This window comes from Ostrea edulis, chromosome 1 (genome assembly GCF_947568905.1).
Source record: "Ostrea edulis chromosome 1, xbOstEdul1.1, whole genome shotgun sequence".
In the NCBI taxonomy this organism is placed as follows: domain Eukaryota; kingdom Metazoa; phylum Mollusca; class Bivalvia; order Ostreida; family Ostreidae; genus Ostrea; species Ostrea edulis.
Genome location: NC_079164.1, coordinates 76,665,620 through 76,678,114, shown reverse-complemented (window position 1 = coordinate 76,678,114; position 12,495 = coordinate 76,665,620). Strand labels below are relative to the sequence as shown.

The 12,495-nt window shown below is 36.9% G+C and overlaps 9 non-coding genes across 9 annotated transcripts; 4 read left to right on the top strand and 5 right to left on the bottom strand.

The window, feature by feature from the left end:
* Positions 1-3,763: 3,763 nt before the first annotated feature.
* On the bottom strand, positions 3,764-3,835 carry Trnac-gca (transfer RNA cysteine (anticodon GCA)). The gene has a single exon. It is a non-coding gene; the product is annotated as a tRNA-Cys (tRNA).
* A 2,679-nt stretch (positions 3,836-6,514) lies between these two features.
* On the bottom strand, positions 6,515-6,586 carry Trnad-guc (transfer RNA aspartic acid (anticodon GUC)). Its single transcript has one exon. It is a non-coding gene; the product is annotated as a tRNA-Asp (tRNA).
* Positions 6,587-6,693: 107 nt separating this feature from the next.
* On the top strand, positions 6,694-6,765 carry Trnaq-uug (transfer RNA glutamine (anticodon UUG)). The gene has a single exon. It is a non-coding gene; the product is annotated as a tRNA-Gln (tRNA).
* Positions 6,766-7,246: 481 nt separating this feature from the next.
* On the top strand, positions 7,247-7,320 carry Trnai-aau (transfer RNA isoleucine (anticodon AAU)). The gene has a single exon. It is a non-coding gene; the product is annotated as a tRNA-Ile (tRNA).
* An 872-nt stretch (positions 7,321-8,192) lies between these two features.
* Trnaq-uug (transfer RNA glutamine (anticodon UUG)) lies at positions 8,193-8,264 on the bottom strand. Its single transcript has one exon. It is a non-coding gene; the product is annotated as a tRNA-Gln (tRNA).
* Positions 8,265-8,370: 106 nt separating this feature from the next.
* On the top strand, positions 8,371-8,442 carry Trnad-guc (transfer RNA aspartic acid (anticodon GUC)). The gene has a single exon. It is a non-coding gene; the product is annotated as a tRNA-Asp (tRNA).
* A 1,716-nt stretch (positions 8,443-10,158) lies between these two features.
* Positions 10,159-10,232, bottom strand: Trnai-aau (transfer RNA isoleucine (anticodon AAU)). Its single transcript has one exon. It is a non-coding gene; the product is annotated as a tRNA-Ile (tRNA).
* Positions 10,233-10,570: 338 nt separating this feature from the next.
* On the bottom strand, positions 10,571-10,642 carry Trnaq-uug (transfer RNA glutamine (anticodon UUG)). The gene has a single exon. It is a non-coding gene; the product is annotated as a tRNA-Gln (tRNA).
* Positions 10,643-10,748: 106 nt separating this feature from the next.
* On the top strand, positions 10,749-10,867 carry Trnac-gca (transfer RNA cysteine (anticodon GCA)). Its single transcript has 2 exons — positions 10,749-10,785; positions 10,833-10,867. It is a non-coding gene; the product is annotated as a tRNA-Cys (tRNA).
* The last annotated feature ends 1,628 nt before the right edge of the window (positions 10,868-12,495 follow it).

Sequence of the window (12,495 nt, the reverse complement as noted above, 5' to 3'; positions counted from 1 at the left end):
CAAGGGGGGATCAAAGTTTTACATACAAATATACAGGAAAAATCTTCAAATATCTTCTTCTCGTAAACCATTGGGCCAAAGAAGTTCACATTTACATGAAAGCTTTCTGACATAGTGTAGATTCAAGTTTGCAAAAACTATGGCCTCCAGGGGTAGGTTGGGGCCATAATAAGGACTACGGTTTTACATGCAAATATATATAGAAAGTCTTCTGATATGGACCAAGGTGACTCGGGTAAGCGATGTGGCCCATGGGCCTCTTGTTTCTATACGTTAAGGTTAGTTAATCTTGCATGTTATTCGCAAACATTGCATCGCCCCTTTCCCGCCCCATGTTTTATTTCTCAATATCAAACACTCCAATTAAACAATTCCTGTAAATATTTCATTGCTGAATCTAGTAATTTCGTATGAAAGGGAGATCTCAAATCGAATTCGTTTGTATTATAAATTACATGAAAAATCAAATATGGTCTCAAATTTATGGGCATTAGGTTTTGTTTTTAATCGACAGCGCCAAAAAAAAAAAAAAAAAAAAAAAAAAAAAAAATCGCTGTATCTCCGTTTAATCTTAAATATATAAGGTGCATGCGTCCTAACTTTAAATGCATGTTGATCTTTTTTAGTTAGTAAAAAATACATTTGTTTTGCTTGGCTTCTGCGATGTTTGAGAAATTGTCCATGATTTTATCTCATTCTTTTGCCGATGATTCTGGAACCGGAAGTATCGTTTACGGTTTTGTCTACAAGGATATTGCGAAAAGCTTTATTTTCCAGCTCCTACTATTTCAATGCAAGGTTAAGGTTAACCCTATCCGAGTATACTAACAAACACCAGCTTGACAATGACAGTTCGCTTTACTGAGATTGTGAGATTTTCATACAATGATTATTATCGTATTAGTCGTCGATTGGCTGTTTGATTTCAATGAAATGAATACCATTTTGCACATCAAACACAGCACCCGACAATATCACCGGTAACTCTGACCAATCAGATAAAATGACGAGAATTTTACTACCGCATTCTGTAGTAAACACGTGGTTCTTCAATGGCTGGGCTACCACAACGTGCTACGTTACATGTATGTACCTGTAACTGTGCAAAATTTAGGAATTAACAATAGGAGTATATTGATGCATTGTTTTATACATTTTCAGTTGATGTTCCGCATCACCCGTTCAAGAAACGATAGCCTTCTGTAAATCAAATTTTCGTAATGAATATAAAACTTCAAAAGGTTCCCTCTTGAATTCAAGAATTTACTCATTGACAGACCACGTGTTGTTGTTTACAGCAGAATGCTGTGGTAAAATTCTCGTAAACAGCCATTCGATCCGACTGGTCAGTACTACCGACTGGTCAGTGCTACCGATTGGTCAGTATCAGTGCTAGCTATGGTTTTGTCAGGTACTGTGTTTGATATGCATAGCAGTTTTCATTTCATTGAAATCAGACGAAGCCAATCAGTGATGATGACCTGTTACATCGACATTGATCTCACAGTGTGGTCGATTTGTAGAGGATTGAACCCGGATTAAGATATTTTAAACATCTAAAGGGTTTCTGGGAAATTCGTTTTGTGTATCATGATCTGGGCCAATAGTAAATGTAGCATTTCCGTTTTTGCCAGAGTATATTCTCCCATTCCATACCTGGAATAAATAAGGATACCAGCAGCTCGTCCACGGATTTTAATATAATAAAGTATGTTTAGAAAATTAAGATATTAAGTATTCAGCAGAAGAAAGGATATCTGCAGCTAGTCCATTGGTTTGTCACAAATAAGAAGTGTCCTCCAATCACGTTGCTGCATCTCAACAGAAACTTTAAAATGACCGTTCAGTCCCGTCTCCAAGGAGTTATACAGCTGCAAAGGCACTATAGCAGCCGACAGGAAGTGAGCAATTAGTGGAATCAACATTCCAATGTGGATTATCGCCGTCATCCTCATCTTTTTCGTCATGACGTCAGAATTCGTATCAATGATGGATTAAAGATATAACTAGGAAATGAAAACAACTCGTTAAAGGTTACTCTTTGACATATGTATTCTGTTATGATACCCATGTTCCCGTGCTATAGGGACTTATATCTGAGATCAGGACCACTAATAAGACTCCTTAAAGCGTATCTAATATTGAACTGGTCTGGAATTTGTCATATTTATCATACTAAATACCGTTAAAGAAAGGAACGCGGGGTAGCGACACCTGGGGCTGATTTTCAGATATGTTTATGTTAAAGGAGATTGGTAGAAAGAATCAAATAATGTATTAATAATTGTTTTCTTTATTGGGATCCCCATGCATTTCTCAAAATTAATAAAATATTTTCTGTGATATATTTTTCTCCATCAGTTTGCAAGGTTTATAAAATTCTGGTTATTACACACGGTTTTGGAAAAGGAATGTGTTTCATGGTAATCAGGAAGGTTGTTTTAGAGAACAACCGAATTCATGAATTGAAATATTGTATTAAGAGTACTAATGTATATAATCCCGTGGGGATCCGGGTTAGAATAGGTCCTCAGTACCCCTTGCTTGTCGTAAGAGGCGACTAAATGGGGCAGTCCTTCGGACGAGACCGCAAAAACCGAGGCCCCGTGTCACAGCAGGTGTGGCACGATAAAAATCCCTCCCTGCTCAATGGCCTTAAGCGCCGAGCATAGGCCTAAATTTTGCAGCCCTTCACCGGCAATGGTGACGTCTCCATATGAGTGAAATATTCTCGAGAGGGACGTTAAACAATATTCCACCAACTAATGTATATAGATATTCTGTTTGTGCAGAGATATAGTTACAAAGTATGTTTATCATAGAAGAGTTTTAGGTGTCAAACATATGCTGTTAATTCATCAATTTATATAGCAAAATGTTCAGAATATTTTAAACTTGGACATCTTTGTAACCCGTCTCGCGAACGTTATTTGTAATATCTCCGACACGTGCTGTGTGTGGTAATGTTTCCCTGTCATTTATATAACCTCTTCACAGTAATCATCCTTGTTATTTATTTGTTCACACAATCTCTTCACTGACGTCCCCTTGGTATGGTCTCTTCACTGTAGCCCCGTTATTTTTATAAACTCTTCACTGTAATTCTTCCTTCCTATATATACAGACTCTTCACTCTAGTCTTCCCTGTAAAATATGGCATGTGTTTCCTGCGATGTTCGAAATGTGTGCAACTGAAATATTGCTCTAATGTTGCTAGATTTGAAGAAGAAGCTGATAAACTATCAACAAAAATCAACTCTAAATATATAAAGGAGTGAATTTACTGGGAATCACTCTCGTACCTCCAATCAAAACTTATCCTGATATCACTACAGTGATAAAATGACAACTGGTACATGTATCAAACACCATACTAAGGAACATAGTAGGTATTCAATTAAATTTGTTCTGATCAACATATAGGGCTCACGGCGGGTGTGACCGGTCGACAGGGGATGTTTACTCCTCTTAGTCACCTGGTCCCTCCTCTAGTGTATCCAGGGGTCCGTGTTTGCCTAACTATCTATTTTGTATTTCTTATAGGAGTTATGAGATTGATCACTGTTCGTGTTCTTCACCTTTTCATGTTAGAGAAAACCTTGCGACGAGGAGGCATTATTTAAAGATAGAAAAGGAGACTTACGAATTATCTCTTAATGTTGAATGCTATTAAGCAGCTAGAAGCTAAATATTTTTATTATTTTATTATTATTTTCATTCCTAGTAATCGCTATCCTACAAAAAATTCTTATTGCAAAATGTGAGGGGACACCCGGGTTCGAACCGGGGACCTCTCGATCTGCAGTCGAATGCTCTACCACTGAGCTATATCCCCTATATTGTTTGTGTAGAAGAGACTCGTTTAATACATGTATGTAACAGCTGTTTATTCTTCCTACGTTTACGTGTATACCTATATCGAGATTTAAGTCTAAAAATAGATACACAAAGGTTAGTTGGAACGCCGTATTTTTAAAGGTAGCTCATTACACCAAGACAGTTGAAGACTTATACTTTTTATGAAACTACATCAAAAGTTGGCGATTGAAATATTTTGTAAAATTATTTGCATCGATCTATGTGTGGCTCACTGGACACCTTGAAAGAGTTTCTAAAATCACCTCGAAATGATTTGATTATGAAAAATATGACGATGTAGAAGAAGTATATGTGTCAAAAAAGGCAGAAAATATGTCATTTTGGATAGAAAAAAAAAAACTATTTAAAAAATATTAAGAAAAGCCTCTGGCGAATTTTAACTCGGTATCATCAGTTCGATCAATGATGATTTACAACCAAATTGATAGAGATTCCGTGGGGATCCGGGTTAGAATAGGTCCTCAGTATCCTTGCTTGTCGTAAGAGGCGACTAAATGGGGCGGTCCTTCGGACGAGACCGCGAAAACCGAGGCCCCGTGTTACAGCAGGTGTGGCACGATAAAGATCCCTCGCTGTTCAAAGGCCATAGCGCCGAGCATAGGCCTAAATTTTGCAGCCCTTCACCGGCAATGGTGACGTCTCCATATGATTGAAACATTCTCAAGTGGGACGTTAAACAAAGAAAATAAATAAATAAATCAAACAATTTCACAAAACCTTAGGTTTCCGCTGCATAAACCACCTGGAATCGGGGACGGCCTAAGTTTACGCACTCCGTAAACCCCATGTAAACCTGAAGTTTCCAAACTAAAACCTTGCGTAAACCATTTGTTTTCTTAAGTTTCCGCACCATGGAAACCATAATTTTCATGCAGTGTTGGTGTAGATAGCTACCTTAAATCCTCCAGTCATACCTATTGAAATAAGTACATGTACATCGTTTCTTGCTAATTTGAGAAACTCTTGCAAGGTGTGGCAAGTCACCTTAATTCAATTCCAAACGATTTCGGGCTGGTAGTTAAAGACTTGTATGTAATTAACGAATATTGGTGACTATAACGCTCATCAAAATCAGGACTGTATCTAAAGGTATAGCACTGAAAACGGACAGTTCAGAAACATACTTTCAATAGAGATCAAGAATGTTTCGAAAATTCCAGACAATTTTTATTTTCATTTAGCACATACACTTTCATCTCATTTTTGTTTTTTAAATTTATTTATCTATTTCGTTTTTATGCTGTTTTAGGTTCGATTCAACACTTTTTCACCCATTTTGAGATGTCACCAACTTTGGGCGAAATGTCACACATTTTGATCGATATTAATACTGATGATACTAATAATAGTGATAATAATAACAACAACAATTATACCTTCTTTTTTTTTTAAAGAAAACATATCCATTTGTGCAGTACACAAGTTTTCTTTGGTACACAAATTTTCCTTGAGGCTTTCTATAGTAATACAATCAACATACAGTGTAAGGGAGGTAACTGCAAAAATGCATTTTTCTTGAATTGACGACTGAATAAATTAATGATTTTGATCAACAAAATATGCGTCCATGTCCGATTACGCCTTATTTGATGTCAAATGGAGATGTATAACTTAGTTAATTTTCTTGTCCTTTGTCTTTCGGTAAAATAATGCGAAATTCAACCAAGTTAGGATACAAAACACAGGGAGCTGTTATCAAACAGGATTTGATAAAGTTAAAAGATACATTGTCTATTCCAAAAGTGCAACAGTGATATCGACTGCGAGATTTAAAATCAAAATATTTTAAACACGTCATTTCCGAATTCTGAAACAGACACAATACTGTTTCTGTTATAGTGAAAAGAAATAGATACATGATAATTCTGGAAATTGAAGTTTTTTAAAAAATGGCTTTTTTTTTTAATAGATCAATAATAAATCCACCTGGATTTGTTGTTTTAACGGAATCAATGGTTTTTAAAATTTCTTTCAAGAAACATCTCTTTAAAACATTTAGTCTAATTCGGCGTTTCTCAATATTGTATATTTTTTCTTGACATTTCAGGAAAATTTAACTTGTATATTTCCTGTTTATGGCAAGTAAAGTGTATATTGAAGAAAGGTAAAAATCTAATGAACAATCGGTGATTGTAATACAATATGTACTAATTAGGTGATGTAACCACTAAGTTAACCAGGCCCATACACGAAATTTATTATATATTTGTTATATAATACGGGATTTCTGCATCCCTGATATGAACACAGGCACACGCCCGTTACCACACACCCTGTATCAGCACTCTTTATTTTATCCTTTATTTCACCCCTTATCGTACGTTTCTGGAACACCTCTGTAGCTTTCATTCGGAGTAGGTTACCTCGGAATTTTTACGCTTGTAAGCAAACGATATAATTTTGTAAACAAATGGAGAAAGATAGTAGTGGGAGCGAGAACGTTGGAATCGACAACGAGGAGAACTGGAATTGATAGAGTTGTTCAAAGTGTAATGATAATTTTTAGCAAATAGTAATATTAAACTAAAAAGAATTGAAACCGTTTATTCAAATTACTTTCTTATACCGGTACATGTATTGCATAAATAGGCTATTTTAATCATTTTGGAGTGAAATACGAGTGCGAAAAAAAATACTCCCCGGCGGGGAATTGAACCCCGGTCTCCCGCGTGACAGGCGGGGATACTCACCACTATACTACCGAGGAAGTACTTACCAGCTCAGATAAATTGAAAAAGACGCATAGCCCGAATTTGTTCATTAACATGACGAGTGGTTCAGGTGGAATGACACAATAACTGCTAGTAAATAGTAGGTTCCATGGTGTAATGGTTAGCACTCTGGACTTTGAATCCAGCGATCCGAGTTCAAATCTCGGTGGAACCTTGTGCTATTTTTATTTCAAAGTAAAACTGAAATTACACAAAACGTTCGCAATGTGGCATGTTTTGAGAAGTGACTCACTAGTGTTTCTAGAAGTCATTCTTTTTGACGAACGAAATCACTCCCTTGCAGATTTGTAAAATGCCATATAATGAATTGTTCCTTAGGAGTTTAAAACATAGACATTTATATTTTAAAGTAAAACTGAAATTACACGTGGCATGTTTTGAGAGGACTCACAAGTGTTTCATGTGTTTGTAGAACCAGAAGTCATACTTTTTGACGAACAAAATCACTTACAGTTTTGTAGAATTGTTCCTTAGGGTTTTAAAACATAGACATTTATAAACCAGTTCATTGTAAAACATTGTGGCGCGAAGCGTAACGCCCTCAGGTAAGAGATTGATATTAATCACGGCGCACCTTGTATCGAAGGGAAATGTGCACGGTGTTGTACGTAAACTGTACATTCGGTATACGTATAGGCCGGTTAGCTCAGTCGGTTAGAGCGTCGTGCTAATAACGCGAATGTCGTGGGTTCGACCCCCACACTGGCCACATTTTTAATATCTTTTTCCTAAACCTTATTTGTTTGAATAGAATGAATTAGAATTAAATCAAAATCTCCTGATATGTTTGGGAGGCGCTGTTTTTAGCGCCAGATTTTTTTTCCATGCGTGAATTCATGCCGATGAGGTAAGCGCACTGTTAATAGTTATGGTTGAATACTTTTCTTCATGCTAAGTTCTAAGGGATTAGTTAACAGATCTGAAGCTAATATTTGAACTGCGATTTATTAGTTTCTTGAAATGTTTTCAGGAGAGTTGTTAATCTATTAATCATGAATATATTTCAGGGCCGTAAATTACATGGAGGCGGAGGAGGCAACTGCCTCCTCCAACTTTTGAGCCAAAAAAAAAAAAAAATTTAAAGTTCATTAGAATTTATGTTGTTTCCAATAACTAAGAACATGATACCTCCCTTAAAAAGCATTCCAAATCTTTCTTTTAGAATGAGTTAGTCAAGTAACATCTTAGAAGGCCCTAGAATCAAGGATTTTGCACGAAACGTGTTCAGTGTGCACAAAATGTGCTCAGCGTCTGGGGGCCGCCCAGGCCCCCAGACCCCCGCCTAATTTCCTGCCTCCTCCAAATTGAAGGCTAATTTACGGCCCTGTATTTGGAAGACAAGGAATAATGTATTTGATTATATATACATTACTAAAAGGGAATGGTACGATTCTATTAATTTATGCGATGATTAATGGTATAGTAATAAAACACCAGCGCTAACTTAAATGCACTTTATCACGTGTGTACCATAGACAGAACAGTTAGAGAAAGATCTGACAGAATGAAACACGTATTTGTTGAAAATTTTATTCTCATCCACTGTGATTCGAAATCAAAAGTCCCAATAAAAATAGTTCAAGGTTCCACCGAGATTTGAACTCGGATCGCTGGATTCAAAGTCCAGAGTGCTAACCATTACACCATGGAACCTACTATTTACTAGTGATTATTGTTTCATTCCACCTGAACCACTCGTCATGTTAATGAACAACTTGGGCCATGCTTCTTTTTCAATTTATCTGCGGTGATAAGTACTTCCTCGGTAGTATAGTGGTGAGTATCCCCGCCTGTCACGCGGGAGACCGGGGTTCAATTCCCCGCCGGGGAGTAATTTTTTTTCTTTCGTATCAATATACCGATTCATAAATAAAAACTGGAAGGACAAATACAAGTAAGTTCAACACAGTAAGTATTAACATTTTACTTACCCATCACTACTTTATCGGTATACGAGGGCTGTTCGATAGGTAATGTGTATTGAAGCATTTGACTCAAATAGTGAAATTAACATTACATCCCTTCAAAGTATTCTCCGCGGTTTGAAATACATAATTTCAATCTCTGAATCCATTTCTGAAATGCGTCACGGTACGCTGATTGAGGTAGATCTCCGAGACACTGACTGTTGGCTGAGCCAAGGTCTTGTCGGGACTTGTAACGACGACCAGATAAGAACTTTTTAAGTTTTGGAAAAAAGTCGCATGGGGCTAGATCTGGAGAGTGTGGTGGGTGTGGCAAGACGGTAACCTTTTCCGACTTCAAAAATTGCTTCACATCCTCACATGTATGTGATGGAGCATTATCATGAAGTAGACGAATATACCCAAATGCTGACACAGGGCGTCTTTTATGATAATATGTATTGAGCTTTTTTAGTATAACATCTCGGTAATACCGACCTGTAACACTTTTGCTTTTCGGCACCGGAATTTGTATGGCTATACCATCACATGAGAAGAATATGCAATAAAGAACCTTCTTTGTGCTTATGGTTCTTTTGGCAACTGCAGGCCTTCTATCGTGTTTAAATAGCGATATGCCAACAACTTGGCAATATCACGAATTTTGTATCTGCCATCACTTTCAATTATTTCCCTGACTTTGAGACATTTGCCTTGCATATTACAGTCACAGGTCGGCCAGATTTTGCTACATCTTTGACGGACTCTGTGCCAATCAGAAATTTCTTTCTCCACCTACGAACTGTCTCATAAGATACCTTATCAGACCCATAAACTTCCGCGAATTAAAATCTGATCATACACAGAACAAGCTCTTGCGTATCGAAACAATCGAGTGACATAAACAACATATGCATGTGATAATGGAATATTGCTATATCGATATGGGAAATTGACAATGTAGAAGCTGAAATCATCCCGTTTGTCACGAGTTGTTAGTTTGCTGTTTTAAAACATCTATTTACAATAAAAGATGTAAATACGAAGCAAATGTGGATGACTGTGATGTCTTCTATTTCGAGTTCACTGGCCAGGAATATATCAATTGATTGATTGTATATTGTTATTCGGGAGAATTTTTCACTCATATGGATACGTCTTTTCACTCATATGAAGACGTCTAGGGATATATCGAACCGACATATGAATGAAAATGAAAAATAAAACGTCGTCGAAATACCTAAATATCGAGTTGAACTACACAGTAAAATAATCTTTGATAAACCAAAAAAGTCTCTTCCGAAAACAAACAAATAAAACATTTCATCAAACTAATAAATCGCAGCTCAAATATTAGCTTCAAATCTGTCATCTAATCCCTTAGAACTTAGCATGAAGAAAAGTATTCAACCATAACTATAAACAGAAACGTGCTCTTACGACCAAACGAAAAACACCTCCGCATGAATTGGTATCGCATGGATTCACGTATGAAAACATCTGGCACTAAATACAGCACCCCTAATAACGGGAACAAATCAAGAGATTTTAATTTAATTCTAATTCATTTTATTCAAACGAAGTAAGTAATATTTCTTTTCATGTAAGGTTTGGAAACAGATAAGAAAAAAGATAATAAAATGTGGCCAGTGTGGGGGTCGAACCCACGACATTCGCGTTATTAGCACGACGCTCTAACCGACTGAGCTAACCGGCCTGTGGTGTCACGTTAATTCACGATGTATGTATCGAATGTACAGTTTACTTACATCCCTTCGATACAAGGTGCGTCATGATTAATATCAATATCTCTTATCTGAGGGTATTACGCTCGCTTCGGGCCACAATGTTTTACAATGAACGGGTATATAAATGTCTATGTTTTAAACTCCTAAGGAACAATTCATTATATGGCATTTTACAAATCTGCAAGGGAATGATTTCGTTCGTCAAAAAGTATGACTTCTAGAAACACTAGTGAGTCACTTCTCAAAACATGCCACATTGCGAACGTTTTGTGTAATTTCAGTTTTACTTTACAATAAAAATAGCATAAGGTTCCACCGAGATTTGAACTCGGATCGCTGGATTCAAAGTCCAGAGTGCTAACCATTACACCATGGAACCTACTATTTACTAGTGATTATTGTGTCATTCCACCTGAACCACTCGTCATGATAATGAACAACTCGGGCCATGCGTCTTTTTCAATTTGTCTGTCCGAAGAATTACTTCCTCGGTAGTGTAGTGGTGAGTATCCCCGCCTGCAATAAAAGAGAGAAAAAAAAAAAAAAAAAAAAAGTATCCCCGCCTGTCACGCGGGAGACCGGGGTTCAATTCCCCGCCGGGGAGTAATTTTTTTCTTTCGTATCTCATTCCAAAACGAGTATCACAAAATATACTAATTCATAAATGAAAACTGGAAGGACAAATACATATAGAATATCACACTCTAATGTTGATCTCGGACCTGGGATTGGCCCCGAGAGTTGATCTCGGCCCGAGCCCGTAGGGCGAGGGCCGAGATCACTCGAGGGGCAATCCCAGGTCCGAGATCAACATTAGAGTGTGATATTGTTTATATCATATACCTAAAACACAACAAGTTGATAAACATTTTTTGAAAAATTGGGGGGGGGGGGGGGGGTATTGGCCCAAACATAAATACATGGTATACTATATACAACGATATTTGACTACTTTATTCCTTCAGTGAGTTTACTTTAATGGTTATGTTTCCAGTACTATTGGCATTGTGAAACATGCTAAAGTCTGGGTTTTGTAGCTTTATTCCACTGCTGGTCACAATAATTGGATGATTAATCATGGACATCCCTTCATGTGGTCTAGAATCTGGACGTTTCAATTAACTGAACTGCTTGGCTGAGAAACTCGTCATATCTATCGCTGTGCTGTTCATGTACATGTATATACTATTAAGCAGCTCCTAGGGGTCTGCCAATGAATACTAAAATTGGAAAATAAGTGAATTATTTTTATTTCTTTTTTCGGATTTACCAAACTCGCCCGTTTTCATTATTTCATATAATTTGTAAGAGTTGTAGAACTTTGTTTACGTGGCGTCATCGTATGAACGGGAATGTTTACAGATCTGATGCTGCTATTTATTTGCTTAGGGAATGTTACCTTATACTGAAGTAAGTTTTTTTTTACCGTTTCCCATCTGTTTAGCATCTATAAGTCGTTGAAAAACGTTGGAAGATATTGGTTCTGCTTTTCTCGTTTTATTGCCAAGCCCTCGGGATTTTAGGTTTCAGAAATCGTTTTAAAGAAGTTTTCTACATCAAAATTACCGTAAATTATCATTTTGATCTCCATTAGGAACGGGAATTTCTATTAATGCTTAAGTATCACCCTCCATAATCCTTCTACTGTTTTCTGTCGCCTAGAACGTTGCTTGTTTTTAAATGAAGTTAAACGTGCTATTGTTCTAAATAAACAATTGTTACTTGGGTTACCCCCCTTTGCTTAGATACTCGCTACAATTTAGCGCTGTTTTTGAAAACGTTTTTATTTAATTTTTCTGCTTAAATTGAATTTTGTCGTGGAAGAAAGTATTATATTTGAAAAAAAAATTGTGTCTAACATCATTTTTTCATGTAGTTATGTTAGATTTCAAAAGATTAAAGAAGAAATGGCCATTTGAAATTTGAGGGCGAGACAGCCCCTTGACAACGGGCCGAGACAGAGATATCTCGGCCCTTAGGGCGAGACAGCCCTACCTACTTGCAGCTGTCTCACCCTAGCCAAGATAGGTGTATCAGGGCTGATACACTACTAGGTATATGATATAAGTAAGTTCAACACAGTGAATATTAACATTTTACTTACCCATCACTACTTTATAGGTATACGAGGGCTGTTCGATAGGTAATGTGTATTGAAGCATTTGACTCAAATAGTGAAATGAACATTACATCCCTTCAAAGTATTCTTCGCGGTTTGAAATACATAATTTC